Source organism: Anolis carolinensis, chromosome 4, assembly GCF_035594765.1.
Source record: "Anolis carolinensis isolate JA03-04 chromosome 4, rAnoCar3.1.pri, whole genome shotgun sequence".
In the NCBI taxonomy this organism is placed as follows: domain Eukaryota; kingdom Metazoa; phylum Chordata; class Lepidosauria; order Squamata; family Dactyloidae; genus Anolis; species Anolis carolinensis.
Window position 1 is genome coordinate 152733462 of NC_085844.1, and position 17947 is coordinate 152751408.

Genomic DNA, 17947 nt, shown 5'->3' on the forward strand with positions numbered 1-17947 from the left:
TTGACCATAGAGTTGCACAGGAGGACTGATTCCAAGAGAGGGCATTTAAATCAAATCCACAAATAATCAATTCCGTAAGTGTCAAACCCAAAAATGTAGAGGAACGACTGTAATTATAGGAGGAGAGATACACAAAGATCTTATAGAGATTTCTAACCAAGTCTACAAAAGTCAAACCTGCAAAGTGTAGGGCCAGCAATTGGTAAAATGAGCTGCCGTGGCTTGTTACTCAACGTGACTTGATTTTTTCAGACAGGATTCAGTGATACAATTGATGGTACAATCCCATGTGTGCCTGCTCAGTACTAAATCTCATTGAATACAATTTGATTTACTCCCAGATAAATCAAGCAGGATTTCAGCCTGCTTCGGACAAGTAACACTTCCATGGTGTAACGTCTGGGCAAGACAAGAGCATCCTTCAGCTTCAGTTGGCTGACCTAATCCTAAATACAATGGCAAACAAGGACCTTTTCCTGACATTAATGGAATGTATTTCCAAGCAGTGTGTCTTTCATTTTAGAGTTTAAATAAAGTGTGCTGGGGAACAATGTGTCTTTATTCAAAATATTTACCAACCCTGTAAGTATGCAACTGATCCTTTCCTTGAAAACAACAGGCAAAATGGTCCCCCTTTTGCATGGGGCTAGCAATTTAATGCAACTGCGGAATATTTCCACTCTGTCCCCACAGTTTATTGCCTTAGGTTCACAAACGGCTTGAAGAGCCATCAGCCAAGAAATGTACATGTCATCTGCAAATCACAAATCACAGATCTTGACTCGAGCGATTGCACAGGGAGAAGCGCTGAAGGGTTCATAGTGGCCAGAACAAGACTTAAAAGTGATGTGAAATAGGGAGCAAAAAGGGCTGCAATTGCCTTGGAGCCTGAAATAGACTTAGCTTCAATGCCATTGGAAAGGGAAGGCAGGGGGAGGAAATCACCAGCTTCTCCATCATTTCTTTAAAGGTCAGGATTTTTGTACGTGGATTGGGAGAGCAGTGGATTGCAGATGCGTTTAACAGCAGGGTATTTTCCGCTGCCATGACCAGTTAAGGAAGATTTTCAAAAACACATCTGCTGGTAAACAGTTTGGCCCTAGTCTGGGTCATCAGCCTTATCTGTGCTCATTGCTGCATGAATTCTTACCTGGATAAAGTCCCAAACCTCACATCAGTCAAAGTTAGGTTTTCAGTACAGTCCATTACATTTTTTAGAGAGGTACCATGGTGGCTTTCAGTTCAGGGTGCTTTTTTCCCTCTTTTTTCATTACATGGGTTTGCTTTTTCACAGACATAGGGAGCAAACACAAATGAGAGACAAAGCATGTTCTTTTTCTACTTCTTCCACAGAGACACAAAGAAAGAGGCAGAAAAACAGTGAATACAGAATGTTGAGCCACTCATCCATCCTGTCCTGTCTGCTTGTATGTCATTCTTGAGTTGAGATTTCACTCAGAGAAGTTTCATGTTTGGACTATAACTTCCAGAATCCCTGAACTAGTACTTGGAGAATTGTAGTCCAAAAAAGTGGCTCTTGAATTTGTATATTTCATCCCATGTGCAAAATGTGAAGTAATCTCAGAGAGAAGGGGTATGGCTAGCTCAAGCTATTTTTGCTGCCTGAGTTAAAGGGCAAGGTGCCACTTTCCCACCAATTCCACATACAAAAAAAATGAATGACCTGGAACTAATCTCAGAGATCAGGTAGCGTCCTCCATCACATCTAAGAACAGAAAAGTGTGGCATTTTTATGTTATTATATTTCTGCATGTCTTTTAACACTGTTGGTAAACATTTTTAACTTGTGGTATTTCAACAGCCAGTGGCACAATGAATAAAACCCTTGTGCCAGCTGATCTGCTAACCTGAAGGTTGGTGGTTCAAATCCGCGAGAAGGGGTGAGCTCCCAACTCTCAGCCCTAGCTTCCCATGTGAGGACATGAGAGAAGCATCCCAGCAGGATGGTAACACATCCGAGCGTCCTCTGGGCAACGTTCTTGCAAGTGACTGATTCTCTCAGACCAGAAAGGACTTGCAGTATGTTTGCTTCTGACACAATTAAAAAAAAAACAGAAATTGGTATCCACTGGTATCCACTGGAGTTTGGTTCTAGCATCTGTGGATGCTCAAGTCCCATTAGACAGATAGGTACAATCAAATTATGCCTCTTAAAAAAATGGCAAAAACAAGGTTTGCTTTTTTAATTAATTTTTTTTTTTGCAGGATGGGTCAACATTTTCAAGGTGTTGCTGGTTGAATCCATTGATATAGAATTGATTGATATGGAAAGTCAGCTGTAATTGTATTTTGTATTCAGTTTGTAAATTGTATTGTGCTTTTAAAATGTTGTATCCCACCTTGGATCCAGTGCTGGAAGAAGGATGGGATATAAATTAGATAGATAGCAGGAATGTGATAGATGGATGGATGGATGGATGGATAGCATACTGCCCCCCTGGTGGTGCAGTGGGTTAAACTGCTGAACTGGTGAACTTGCAGACCAAAAGGTCATTGGTTCAAATCCAGGGAGTGGGGTGAGCTTCCGCTGTTAGCCCCAGCTTCTGCCAATCTAGCAGCTTGAAAACATGCAAATGTGTGTAGATCAATAGGTACCGCTCCGGCGGGAAGGTAACGGCATTCCATGCAGTCATGCTGAAGGTGTCTACGGACAATGCTGGCTCTTCAGCTTAGAAACAGAGATGAGCACCAACTCCGAGTCGGACATGACTAGACTTAATGTCAGGGAAAAACCTTTACCTTTAACCTACAGAGCACTGAACAGACAGTGCAACACCCCATAACTAAATTAAACATGAAAAGTGTCCCCAATTCTAAGAAAAAGGACAAAATAGGAAAGGGAATCATTTTAGTAGTTGAACCAGTAGAAACAATCAAGAATGGCTTTTCCAGACTGGAACAACAGAGCTCACGAAAGCAGTCATTTCCTATGTTTACTGGAGACAACTTAGCAGCACATTTCTACAGTGGGCACACCAAGCCATCCAGGAGGATGAAAATAGCGGGGCAACCTCTGTTTGAATGAAATTCTGTATTCACATCCCATGATTGCAGAATGTGGTATCATAGTGATTAAATCGCCTCAGAATAACAGCTGAATTGAAACACCGTGACATCTGATAAGGGAGGTTCTTGCCAGCAAAAGCTTGTGCCGCAACAAATTAGTTTGCCTTTATGGATTCTTTGTCACCCTTTCAGCATGTACTTTAATACCTCTGTTAGCTGATTGATGGGTTGAAAGTTAGGCAGTTAACTAAAAATCTTTAAGCTTCTGAGGAGCTGGATAATGAAATAAAATAATAATGGGTTTAAAGGCATGTCATGGGCCTACCACTTGAGATGCATGATATTCACTTTTATAAAACCATTTTGGACTAAGGCAATTCCTTTTTTCCTCTTTTGATCTTAGGCAGCTGATGTTCCATATGGAACTTGAGATGTTAAATGGGAAGGGGGGGAAGGAAGGGAAATTTCCATAAAATTGGGAAATAGTAATGCATCCAGGGAGACAAAGAGGATTGTTGTGGAGGATTTTATGGGATAGTTTCTGTGCCAAGGAAGTGTTTATACACTCTGCCCATATTTGTAAAATACTTAACTCTATCTAAGTTATTTAAGTTTTCTAAATGTTTATCAGTCCACAGCGAGTGAGCAAGCGCCTCTATGGGGATTGCAAAATGGAAATTTCTGCATAATGCCTGCAAAAGATTGCAATGGTTTTCAAATGGAACTACAGTACATCCACCACATCAAGGGAATGGGGTTTTCCCATCATTATTTGGATGTTTACTTATGAAAAATATTTATGCGGCCTGGCCTATAGAGAGTCTTAGCACCACTGATAAACTGTTTCAGTGTGTTCAAGAGAGTTAATTATGAATGGGGTGCTTGTTTCCTTTGGCTTTCCTTAGAGTCCCTTTTGCCCTCCTCCAAACATTGAAATGGTTTGTGGATGTGAATAGGAATGCATGCCTCACTAGGATAAGAATAAAAATAATAGCACTTCTGTGAAATGTAAATGACAGGAAGAACATACTTAAATGGCACCTTAATAAGCTATGCTGCTGTAAATATTTTTGTTTTGTTTTGAAAAAGCATACAGGTTAAAATGTATATTGATGAAAGAGTTGCTCTGCTTCCTTATTTAAAAACCCATATACTGAGACATCATCACATTAATTTCAGCAAGTGACACCTTAACAGACTGATGACACCTTTGGGAGGCCCATTGGCTAAGGTTTTTCCCATTTCTCAATTCTTCCTCCATGGAAACGCTCTGATGGACTTCTCTGGCAGCAACCACAGCAATGACAGCTACTCTTCTCCACACAGTGCACAAGAGGGAGATGCCATTTAAATTTCCCACATGGGCAACTTTTGAAATTAACGTGTCATACTGTAGTTTCAACTCATTCAAATGTTGGTGGTTTTCATTATCACTGTTAAAGGGTACTTTTTACTTTCCCATCTCTCAAAAAGCACCTAAATAGTCATTTTATGTTACTTGAAAGAAAATAAATACATCTCAATGCATATAAGACAAAAAGTGCATTTTTCTGTTCATTATTTCAGCATCAACACAATAAAAGGCAGCGGTAGGAAGTACAATACTTGAACCATATAATATTTATCCTCCAACTTTTAGCGGGGCCAAACTTCACCAACTATAGAAGTAACTGCAATGTTACAGTTACACTATAAATAAGAGTAGTATGAAAGTCAGACTAGCATTGTTAAGGGATTGTGCATTCCCTGTAATAAATATGCTTTCCCTCTTGTGTGAAATTTCCTCAGGGATACAACTTCAGCAATCAGACTTGCAAATGAAGCCTATGTATATCTTCTAGTGGTCAACTACATAATAAATCACATTACACTCCTTATCGAGAGTTGAGGTCCAGTGAGGAGAACCTGACTGCCACTTGGTCCTGTTCAAAAATGTGTTTGTGCAAAGCGATGGAAGGCTCCTTCTCTGGGCAGCTCTAGCACTGTGGAACTCCCTCTTGAAGGAACTAAGATCAGCCCCATCCCTCCTAAGCTTCAGGAAGGGCGTAAAGACCTTTCTTTTCAAGAAGGCCTTTAACTAAGACATGTGCCATAGGAATGGGTTGAGTTTTAAGGTTTATGACAATTTACTTACTTAGGTAGGCGATCCCTCGTAGTTAGAGGACAATTGTCTTCCATTTTGGGGGGGTGGGGGGTCCGTACATGGCTGAAGAGACCTATTCTTTATCTTCATGTTTTCCCACAGTGAGGACATCGGTTTCCAGGTGGAAGGCGGTCTCGGTCAGGGCTGGCTTGACGCTCCTTCCTCTTGGCACATTTCTCCCTTAAGCCCTCCATTCATGCCTCTTCGAACCCATAGCACTGCTGGTCACAGCTGACCTCCAATTAAAGCGTTCAAGGGCCAGGGCTTCCCAGTTCTCAGTGTCTACGCCACAGTTTTTCAGGTTGGCTTTAAGCCCATCTTTAAATCGCTTTTCCTGCCCAACAACATTATGTTTTCTGTTCTTGAGTTCGGAGTAGAGCAACTGCTTTGAGAGATGGTAATCGGGTATTCGGACAACGTGGCCAGTCCAGCAGAGTTGATGGCATAGGAGCATCGCTTCAATGCTGGTGGTCTTTGCTTCTTCCAGCATGCTGACATTTGTCCACCTGTCTTCCCAAGAGATTTGCAGAATTTTTCTGAGGCAACGCTGATGGAAACGCTCCAGGAGTTGGGTGTGATGTTTGTAGACTGTCCATGTTTCACAGGCATAGAGCAGGGTTGGAAGGACAATGGCTTTGTAAACAAGCACCTTGGTATCTCTACGGATGTCCCGGTCATCAAACACTCTCTGCTTCATACAGAAAAATGCTGCACTCACAGAGCTCAGGCAGTGTTGTATTTCAGTGTCGATGTTGACTTTTGTGGAGAGGTGGCTGCCAAGGTAGCGGAAATGGTCAACGTTTTCTAATGTTACACCATTAAGCTGTATTCCTGGCATTGCAGAGGGGTTAGCTGGTGCTTGTTGGAAGAGCACTTTGGTTTTCTTGATGTTCAGTGAGAGGCTGAGCTTCTCGTATGCTTCTGAGAAGGTGTTTAGAGTGGCTTGTAGGTCTTCTTCTGAGTGCGCACAGACTACGTTGTCGTCAGCATATTGGAGTTCTATAACAGATGTTGTGGTGACCTTGGTTTTGGCTCTCAGTCTGCTGAGGTTAAATAGCTTGCCATCTGTCCGATAGATGATTTCCACACCGGTGGGAAGCTTCCCATCAACAAGGTGAAGTATCATAGCGATGAAGATGGAAAATAAGGTAGGGGCAATAACACATACCTGCTTGACACCTGATTCCACCTTAAATGGGTCACTTAATTTAATTTAATGAGGGGCTGATATGAGGGAGGTGGAAGTTGGTTTTTATCGTATATGTGTTTTAGTATGTTTTAATTTGTGCATTTTTGTTTTATTGTTGGTATTGTATGTTTATATGCTGTAAACTGCTTTGGGTACAGTCACAGAGAAAGGCGGGATAGAAATATCTTAATTAAAATGCAGTTGAGGACAATCAAGAATGATAACAAATAGATGTCTATTACCTCTTGTGGTGAGTGCATGTGAATCAAATCATCTTCCTTAGCAGAAATGGGAACATCTAAAGTGTACAACTTTGTTCAACACAAAGCAAAGCCACAGACAGGAGTATAATGATGAATGAGAGTTAAGCCTATAGAGTACAGAAAAGCTAGGTGGAAATGTACATATAATGGGAAAACAGATTAAGGTGGATAACAACAAGACAGGTGAATTATTTAGCAAGAGTTCTTGCTAGAGATGACAGGGCTTTGTTTGTTTGTTTGTTTTACATCCTGTGTTTTTCTCATATGGAGAAAAAGTAGTTTGCAAGGTACATGTACAATAAAACAAAATAGTTTTAAAAATCCACTGGAGAATATAGATGTTATTGGGAAAATTGAAAGAATTTGGGGAGTAGGCAGGTTTTAAAACTATAAAAAGAAAGATGAAGAGGTTGACTAAAAATATAAACACTGGAGAATAATTGGGCATTATTATGATAAATATAAAATGTATATTATTTCATAACAATTATGAGAAGATTTGGAATAAAATTTTAAAAGATTTGCATAGATGGGGAGAATTAAAGTTGTCACTTTTGGGTGATAATAAAGAATGTCCTATCTAGAATGATGTCTTTTTTTTTTTCAGACAGTGGCAAGTTTACCAAATGGTATACTACTTAAACAATGTCAAAAGGACTTATCTAAGTTTATATGGGAAGGAAAGAAGGCAAGGGTAAAAAATGAAGTGGTTTGCTATGAGTTTTCTGGCCTGTATGGCCATATGGCCATGTTCCATAGACATTCTCTCCTGATGTTTCACCTACAACTCTGAGGATGCCTGCTATAGATGTGGTCAAAACGTCAGGAGAGAATGCTTCTGGAACATGGACACACAGCCAAGAAAACTCACAGCAACCCAGTGATTCCAGCCATGAAAGCCTTCAACTACACAAACATTGAAGTGTTATAAAATGCTAAGCCAAAAGGTGGATTGGATTTACCAGACCTTGAATTGCATTTTGCTATCCATTTTTCTGGTTTGATATAAAGAATGGACTGAGATGTCCAGCAACAGGGACATGTTCTCCCTTCCCAGTCTATTACATAGGTTATCCACAAAGGCAACCAAATGTGATAGTGATAGCATTTAAAGTTGATAGTGATAAAATAGGAGAAACCTGAAAACGTCTTCAGAGTTTTGCTCATGCATTTCTTCCTGTCATCATCTCATCATTACGTATTATGAAACCATCTGACCAAAACTTAAACATGTGAGAATCAATCAAGGTCCAGAAGCTAAAACCAGATAACAGAACCAGAGCAAGGTGGAGCAGAAAGACTGTGGTGAAAATATAGATTTCTGTTGCAATGTTTAATAGGAACAGCCTTTATAACTGCGGGTGTGCCGATTACCTCAGAAAAGAGTGACTACAACTTTTTATTCACATTTTCACACCCACTTGGTGTCCTCTGTTGCCTCATGGCATTCACTGCCACAGCCACTCACCAGGTAGCTGCTAATATGGGTCAAAGATACTGGAGAGCTCAAAGGACTGAAGGCTATTGGTTTTGAATGTCAATACAGTACACACATACCAAAATGAATTGGGTGAAGGAAAAGGACTTCAGTCTCTAGACATGGGAACTTCAGCATATAATGCACAACTTTCATCCCGGCAGATTGAAGGCATCACCTTTCCGGTGCAATCGGTTTCTGAAGCTGAGCTGAGGGCTTAAAGTTCACTCTCAGTTTTAAGGGCCCAATATTTGGAGGTAGATAATGCTGCTATGCTATGTAGGAATGGCATCTATATCTTAATTGTACTATTTCCATTTTTTTCTTTCTCTCCCTTTCTGCTTTATCTCTTAAATGTTAAAGGTTTGTGTCATGCACAGTTATACATTCATTAATAAGAATCTATAAAGAAACACATTTTCAGCTTTAAAAGTCAACAATCTTTTCCATCCTGCACATTTTTGCTCTGTTAAAGCTCTCTTTCCTCTTTCAGTAAACTGGAGAAAGTCTGTACTGTAAATATGAATAAATGAAAGAATAAAAGAAAGGTAAATGAGACAGGGGGTGCACCTACACTGTAGAATCAGTGCTGCTTGACACCACTTTAACTATCATAACTCAATGCTATGAAGGATTTATAGTTTGGTGAGACACCAGCATTCTTTGAAAGAGAAGGTTAAAGCTCTTGAAAAACTACAACTTCTAGGATTCCATAACTTTGAACCATGACAGTTAAAATGGTGTCAAACAGCATTAATTCTGGGCCGGCGAGTGTGGAAAGGATTGGGCACATCAGAATAGCAAGCAAAAACATCACTCACTGTGTTCCCTCTTTGTCTTTCTTATGATAGATGTGTTGTTTTAAAACACGTTCATGCAATAGTCCTTGCCTCTTTCGATCTCTTTTCACACCATGAAGCAAAAGTTTATTTCAATTTTCCCAGGGTTTAAAGAAATTTGGAAGCAAATGGTGACACATACATCCACACATGTGAAAATATCCCCCTACTCATGGCAGTGGAGAAAAATACAGGCCTTTTCGCACTACACAAATACAACTAGCCCTCCACATTTGCAGGTTTTGCAGATTTTATTGTTTCTGGATTTGATTAGCATGTTCTCACTAGGACTGTTGGGTCCTCCAGTGTGACTATGGCATTGGTGGCGAACCTATGGCATGTATGACAGAAGGGACACGCAGTGCCGCTCACCTGTTTGCCTGTCTGTTCACATAAAAAGAAAAATCAGGCTGTTTAGCAAGCCTTGAAAAAGTAGAAGTATTATCAGTCAGTGTTTGATTTTTATACCTATTTCAATACCTATATATCTGTGATTACAAAACAATTATTCAGGCAGAAAGGGGCCACAAATGGAAAAGTTTTAAAAGCCCTGCCATAGTCAACGTCAACTGGATTTCACCATTTTCTGGCACATCTGAAATGATCACAAACATGGGCACTGAAATTTTTGGAAAGGCCTTTTCCCATCATGAAGAGCAACTGTTATGAATTTCTCTAAATTCAGTTGGATTTAGGCAACATTGCTTGAAAGTTAATACAGGCCCCCAAATGATTGGAAATAACACAATAAGAATAAAACAAGAACCGTTTGTGATATTTAAAGAGGGAGGGGGGTTCAGTTTTGCAGTGGCTTTGTCAGATGAATATCGAAATGAGATGTTTGTCTAAATATCTTGGGAAGGAACTCAGAAACTTCATAGCAAAGCTCCATGCAAATACCCTTTATGCTTGTATGATCAATGATTCAGTAGGCAAAGAGGGGGACTTTTTTCTGTTCATCTTTGATTTTTGCACTGAACTATGCTAAGCTTGTGTTCTGTAGATGAAAGCAAGTGATACAGTTTATGCTAAAATGACAAACCAATTTGAAAGTGAATGTGTCTAATGGCAAGAGGAACTTAAGCGTATGGGTGACATTAGCTCGTTTATTTCTCAGTGAGACCTGTCTTCCCATGACACTGATAAAAAAAACTGGGTCAGCTTGCAATGGTAATTTTTGCGGAATCCTGAAATTGTCAAGTCAATTTGATCCCTTTTTAGCTGAACATTCACTAAGAACAGCCGGGCTGGTGGAAGCTCAGCTCACCCATCATGCTTGTCATTGACTGTATGTGAAGAGTTTATATCCTTAATGGGATCAAAGGTTTTATCAGTGATCCTTCATAAAGGTAAACAGATGAAATATTCTTCTATCAGCATTGATTCCACACCTGACATGTCTTCTGTTGATAAGTTTTAAACAGTTATTGTCCGCTAGAGAAAACGTAGACTCCGGGAAGAGCTATTAAATTGGTAACAATCAAGAATCTGGCAGACTAAAGTAGGGTGTCTCTATGTGAAATTGTCCAGTATGTCTCGTAAAAGTTGAATATTAATTGCATGATTTGCCTTTGCCTGGCAAAGACTTCAGATGCATAGGTTTCATAAGATATAATATTATGATCACAGTGGCTTAAATTATTTTTTTAACTAAATGTATTTGTTTTTGAAGGGGATCTCATTTACATACAATCCCATTTACACACAACATTCCAACACAATGAAAGCAGGGGGGGAACATAAACTGCGGGAGTAGAAACCATAATAGGCATAAGCTTCTATAAAAGCTGATGAAATGTGAAACTTGTTTCCAAAAGGTACCAAATCTGTCTGAACAAATGTCATAGGAATCGGGGGTGGGGGGCATGCTGAGGATATGCATTCTTTTAATATAAAAATTTTATTATAAAATGCAATTTCCCAAGCCCTGTACCAAAGTGATTTGAAACATTTTGAAAGTGTTCATCTGTGCATAATATTCTACTCCTACCCAAAAATGTGCTGCCAAATATAACACATTTTTCAATTTGGATTTGGTACCTTTTAGAAACAAACTCCACATATGTCCAAATGTACATCCATTGGTACATTTTTCAAACCTGGATTCCCCATAAAGTCTGTCTGGTGGGGATGTAAGATCCATAAAAAAATGGTTCAAAAGTCATTACAAACTTGGGGGGGGGGGCAGCACCGGTGTCCATTTCTAAAATGTTTTTAAAGTATACTTAGTGAACATTTTGTTACTATAACGAGACTAACAAAATTTTGTTACTATTTCATTACAGTAATTGCACATACAGTAATTAAATTACAACAAATGGGAAAACTTCAGGGGCACCTATCTCCCTCATTTTTAAAGCTATTTGGGTGAATCCTTCTAGAATGGTAGAACACATTTACCACTGTTAGCTCACCAGAGTTTCACTAATCAACAAATTTTGGGGGAATTTTCAAAGATTTTAAGAACAACTTTTTTAATAATAAAGAAAATCTGTTCCTAGTTTCAAAGCATTATTTCCTTTTTAATTGTGTAGCCCATCCTTTGAAAGTAGCTCTTCTACTGCAGAAACTTTGCTTTTGTGGCAAAAAGTTTGCTAAATTGACGGAGACCCAACAAAGCAAAATGTGCATTATATAGGACATTTGTGCAAAGATAAAGTTTTTGCAGTGAAATAAATTTTCATCACGTTTTTATGACAAAACTAATTAGGAAATGACATTTATAACACAGGAACAGAAATCATAGTGTAGAACATTAACAAATGTATTGGAACTCTGTCTGGCTACAGACTGATCTTCTCTCCTAATTGGGGCTTTCTGACGCTAATGAATACTGGAAAATGTAGTTTAGGGCAGAGTCTTTTTAATTATTTGACATAGAGCTCCTCCCCTTCCCAAAATGGACTGCTCCTTCTTTTCACCACTCCTAATGCCAACTCGAGACTCCATTAATTCCAGAGAGAGAGGAATGGCAAGGCAGGCACTAAGGCAGGCAGACAGGCAGCCTTTTTGGCTTAATGGCTTTGCTTCCTTGCACTAAATATGAAAATAACTTTGGGAGCCTTCTGAGATTTACAAAACTAAAATGAAAAAGTATGGAGTAAGTTTCAATTCTAAAATGCTTCAGATATGGCTTCTGACTTACAAAACTTCTGATTTTCTTAAGTTTTCTGACTCTTCTGAATTTTTGCACATGCCTATTATCTGGCATGGGTGCATATGTCAATATGTCAGAACAATATTTGCCACACAATATTTGCTGAAATTTTTGGCAAAACACTGCCCCTTTTTTATAAAATGAGAACCAAGTACTGTCCATTTGAATAGGGATGCCAAAAATGAAGATTCCAAGATTGATCATGGAGGATTACTTAAATGCATATATTCAAAAATTAATATAGGCATCATTTCATGGCAAAGAGAGGGAGACAAATTCTAAGATATGTTTGTAAAGTTGGAGCAGCCTTGATCCTAAAAGACTAGTAACAGAATTATAGCATTCAGTTGGAAACCCATCCGAGCCAAGAAACTTCCCATTTCTCACATTTACTATAATGTTGATAATTTCCTCTAAATGTAAAGATTCCCAAAGAAATTATTGTGATATGCTGATAAAGACTGATATGAGAAAAGAAAGTCTCCATATCATGTTGGTGAATTTCAATATCAAAACTACAAACATAACACATCAAAATTGTAGATTTATATCTGTGGGTGATGTATATAAATTATTGCTTTCATCTTTGATAGCTGTAATAATACTGCATTGCTGTTGTTTCTTAAGGTGATGAGCCAGAATCTTGTAGGGATGTTACCCTTTTTCCTAATACGTTTTCTATAAACATGTCAAAGTCAGTTCTATTTGTTGCAAGAGAATATTATTCTAGTAATATTTAACTTTTTGCATTTCCTGATAAAGTTGTTCAGATGGAGACACAGCAAACTGAAATATAGTTTTCATCTTCTTGTTCAATCGTTATTTTCTAAATTTGTAAGTCTTTTTATTAGAAGAATAAACAATGAATCCACCCCAAATGTAGACTTTACATATTTCCCATTCAATACCATACAAACTCATCAAATCTGCTGACATTTAAGCCTTAAATTGATCATTGAGAAGCAAAACATTACAGCACTAGAGACTTAAAGGAGAATTATAAAAGAGCAATTCTAGAAAACCAAAATATGGTCTGATTTTATCAAATATTCGGTTTTGCACATATTTGTATTACTAATCAAATATGCAGAAATTAAATACTCTGATCTGAAAGAATTGTGTTTCAGACAGATAAAGATATCCACTAACTGGAAAAATAGGTTAGCTTTAAAGGGGAGGTGAAGAGCCTCTTGCCCTCCAGATATTTTGATCTACATTTCTCAGCTATCCTGGCCATCATGACGAACAGTAAAGGATTATGGGAGTTGCAGTCCAGACCTCTGGAAGGCAAAGGATTCCTCACCTCTGCTGTATAGGATATTATTTACTAGAATGACTTTTCTTTTTTATATTCCTAAAATAATGTTACCTTTTGAGATCATTTTGAAAAGGAAGGGAAAAAAGAAAATACAAGAAAGGAGGTCCACATGGACATTTAGCTTTGTGAGTCCTATTGATGTTAATGGGAGCCAGAGAGCAAAATCCCCATGCGCCACTTTGCAAATGGACCTCTGAAAACAGAAATCCTTATGGAAAAGGTTTCATTAATAACTCAGTATGACCTCACCCAGCTCCCTTTAACGGGGAATATTTTTAAGTATACATTTTATCAAAGGTGCAGCAATATGCAGCAGAGCAAAAATAATTTTAAGTTTTTTCTTTAAAAAAAACCAAAACATTGAGAATCTAGCTCAATATCCCACACTGATGTTTTCATGACTGCAAACTGGATGGGGGAAATGTGTGTGTATATGTGTGGGTATAGACCGAGGCAGGGGGTGTATTTCAAAAACCTTTGCTGGCACAAAGTCACCCAACTGTGATTTTAAAAAGCTTTTAAACCCCATGTGCTCCCCATGAGAAGTCACTATTCCAGTTGGGTGCCCAAAGTAAAATCAGGGTAATGATACTAACAGATACCTCAGTGTTTCACCATGCTATGCATTGAATATTTTCCCCCTGCCATGAGCAGGCTCACCTGTATATATCACATTGCAAATTATGGGATGCAAAATATAAATATGTGTTATACACAGATTGCGGAGGGATCTTTAGCCTCTTCAATCAAGAACAAGATAGAGATTAGATTAATCTGCCTTCCAATAGAAGCAAGGAGTAGATTGTATGGCTCTCCAAATAACACTGGGTTGCAACACTTACCAGCCCTACCAAGGCTTGCCAATAGGGAACCTTGTTGCAAACTGTGGCCCACAACACCTGGATGATAATGGATGATTGGATATTGACAATCTTTGAAATTAATATGCTGTCTGTTTTAATCAGAAAAACATTTTGGATTTTTTTAAAGACTGGTAACATTTTTGACGTTTATAAAGGAGACAGAAGAAAAATAAGACATCTAGGTTTTGTATATTGATCATTTTTTGTTTAAATGGTAGAAGTCTAACTTTATTAGGTATAATACAGGAAGTAAATGATATTAAATAAGGGAGGGAGGGAGGGAAGGAAGGAAGGAAGGAAGGAAAGAAGGCTGTAAAGAAGGGAGGGAGGGAGGAAGCAAGAAGGGAGGCCACAAGTTTAAACTCTCTGGGAAAGGGGGTTCCAGAGAATGGGAACAGCTACTGTAAAGACCATCTCCTCCTATAAAGACATGTCAGGGTGATGGGACTGAGAGAAGAAACTCACCCGCTCCTCCAAAAAATGTGAAAACATTGGCATATTTGCAAGGGAGAATACAATCCTTCATGTCACCTGGACCTGAGTCATGTAGGGCTTTATAGGTCATCAAAAGCACTTTGAATTGCGGCCAGAAATGAACCAGCAACTAGTGGAGCTGTTGCAACAAAGAAGTTACAAATTGGCTAAGTATAAAGGAAATTGCCATCCACAAAAATCCACAAGTTGCCTAACCCTGCTATATATTCGTTTACTACATTTATACCCCACTCTATCTCACCCCAAAGGGAACTCAGAGTGGCGTCCAAATTGGCAACAATTAAATGCCATACAAACAAACATACAAATGCAATAAACATATACCGGTACCTTAAAAGACATTTAAAATAAAATAAAAAATCAACATCAATACATTAAAACAGGGGTCCCCAAACTAAGGCCCGGGGGCCACATGCGGCCCATCCAAGCCATTTATCCGGCCCCCACTGTGGCAGCTCCCTCCTCCTCCTTCACCTGGTGCATGCCTTCCAAAGCTTTGCTTATTTATAATGGCATTTTTATTATTATTTAATTAATTATTAATTATTAAGGGGTGCTTTGCTAGTGTTTTTGGTGCATAAAAGCAGAAGGGGGTTGGACTAAATAGCACAAGGGGGCTCTTCCAACTCTCGTTGTTGTTGTTGTTGGCACGAAGACATAGTATAACACAGGAAATGAGATCTATATGCTGGATTTCGAATCACAAAATCACAAGTCGAATGCTTCCCAGGCGTTTTTTAAATGGCCCAAGGGGTCTATTCCAACCCCCTTTATTATTTTGATGATGATTATTGATGATGATTAACATTGAGGCTGTATTTGTTCCCATTTTGTTTTTCTTCTTCAAAATACGGTATGTGCAGTGTGCATATGAATTTGTTCATAGTTTTTTTTTTAAAAAAAAACTATAGTCCGGCCCCACAACAGTTTGAGAGACCGTGAACTGGCCCCCTGTTTAAAAAGTTTGGGGACCCCTGCATTAAAATATAATACTAAAATCACACAGATCCAAAATCACAGTCCAGGAGCCTTTCCAGTTTTATTGCATTTATTTCATATCCAGCTATTTCACTGATTACTCTCTAAAGGCTTGGTCCCACAGCCATGTTTTTAATTTCTTTATAAAGGTTAAGAGGGAGGGAGCTGATCTGATTTCACTGGGGAAGGAGTTCCAAAGCCAAGGGGCCACCACTGAGAAGGTCCTGTCTCTTGTCCCCACCAAGGGGGTGCGAAGGAGATTGGGCTGATCAGGGCTTCCCCTGAATCCTAATCTCTGAGGTGGTTTTTAGAGGGAAATATGTTCAGACAGGTAAGCTGGCCAGAACCATTTAGGGCCTTATAGGCTAAAGCCAGCACTTTGAATTGTGCTTGATAGCAGACTAGCAGCCAGTGGAGCAAGTGTAACAGGGGGGTTGTGAGCTCCCTGTATGCCACTCCGGTGAGCAATCTAGCTGCCACCTTCTGGACAACTTGAAGCTTCCAAAGAGTATTCAAAGGTAGCCCGTGTAGAGCGTGTTGCAGTAGTCTATTCGAGATGTAACAAGAGCGTGGACCACTGTGGCCAAGTCTGGCTTCTCAGTCTACTGCAGCCAAACCACAGTGAGGTGGGATGTTTCCCCTTCTTTTTCCACTCGAATTTCCGAGGGAAGCCCACACTATCCTGTGCTGTCCAAGCCAACTTGTTAAGTGAGGATTTTATCACATGAACCCATTATCCCACTACACTTGTGTTATTGTTGATAACACTATATTAAAAAAATTCAGTTCCTGGTTTGAAAGTGTTATTTCCTGTTTAATTGTGCAATGCTTTCTTTGAAAGTAGTTGTTATACTCCAGAAACTTCATTTTTGTGGCTGCTACATATTATATTGAATTGATTGAGACTCTATGAGATATTTATTAGGGATGTGAGAAATTTCATTGGTCGATTCAGATTTCGGATAATTTCTGAGATCCAGTAGCTGAGCCACCAGAAACAAACTGGGAAGGACTCCTTCAAAGACTTCCCGGAACAAAAAACAGACTGCCTAATCTTTCGACTACAAATTTGGGAAAGATTAATTGATTCAGACTTATTTTTCACATTAGTATTCTGACAGTTTGTTTTGCAAGCACAAGCAGTGGTCTCTCCTTCATAGGGATGATGGGGCTGAGCTGCGAGCACAGCCATACTTGGTGCATCATGTTTCCCTGCCAATCACAGGCCTGGCTCTGTCCATTAACCTCCCCTCTTGTGGTGCACGCTGGTTTGGGCTTCAAATCCCAAAAACCCCTCTTGTGGAAGTTTTTTAAAAAAATGTTATTGGTAAAAACTTTTTTAAATTCTCAAAAATTAGTGGATTAATGAAATGTTCTGAAACTTGGCAGGCTTGCAGTCATAAATGTATCCTATAAGTTGAGGCAAGTTTCATCTTGATAGCCAAAAAATGAGAGAGTTTCCCCATTGGCGCCAATGGACCAAATCTTCCCGGAATGAAAACGGAACTACAGATCCTGAATTACAAATCCAAAACCCCTCAAATTTCCTGATTTTTCTCAATAACAGAAAGGGGGGAGCCAAAAATGTAATTGAAAATGGTATGGATTTCTGCTGTTTCACATGCCACTGATATTCATTGACAAACTATAGCACAATGTTCTGCAGGATGTCCCACAAAAACAAAGTTTTTGCAGTTTAAAATACTTTTTACATGTTTTTATGGTAGAACCAATTAAGAAATGGCATTTCTAACCCAGGAACAAAAATCATGTTACATAGTGTAATGGATGCATTGCATACCAGGTTGAGTACCTTCAATACTATCCTCTCTTCCATGGTGCAATTGTATCAATTCACCATTTCATGGTCCCACAATCATACTTTGGCAAACTTTCATAACCCCACCTTCCTGCACTACTGTAATTTCTTACTTTTCACAGGCAAACCAGTAGTGGGATGCACACAGTGCCCATGTGATAAAGACCTTTGACAGCAAAACCAGTATGCCTGCCTCTTGTGATAAAGTCCTAAATCTTCAGATGGTTAAGTCAAAATAGGTAGAAAATGCCAACTGCATGGCATTTTCTCTAAATGCACTAGGAAGAAAAGGAGCATGTTCTTCTGATTCAGCATGCCCAAAGAAATACACAGGGGACACTCTCTTCAAGCTAGAGCTGTATGAGATAAGATCCTGTCA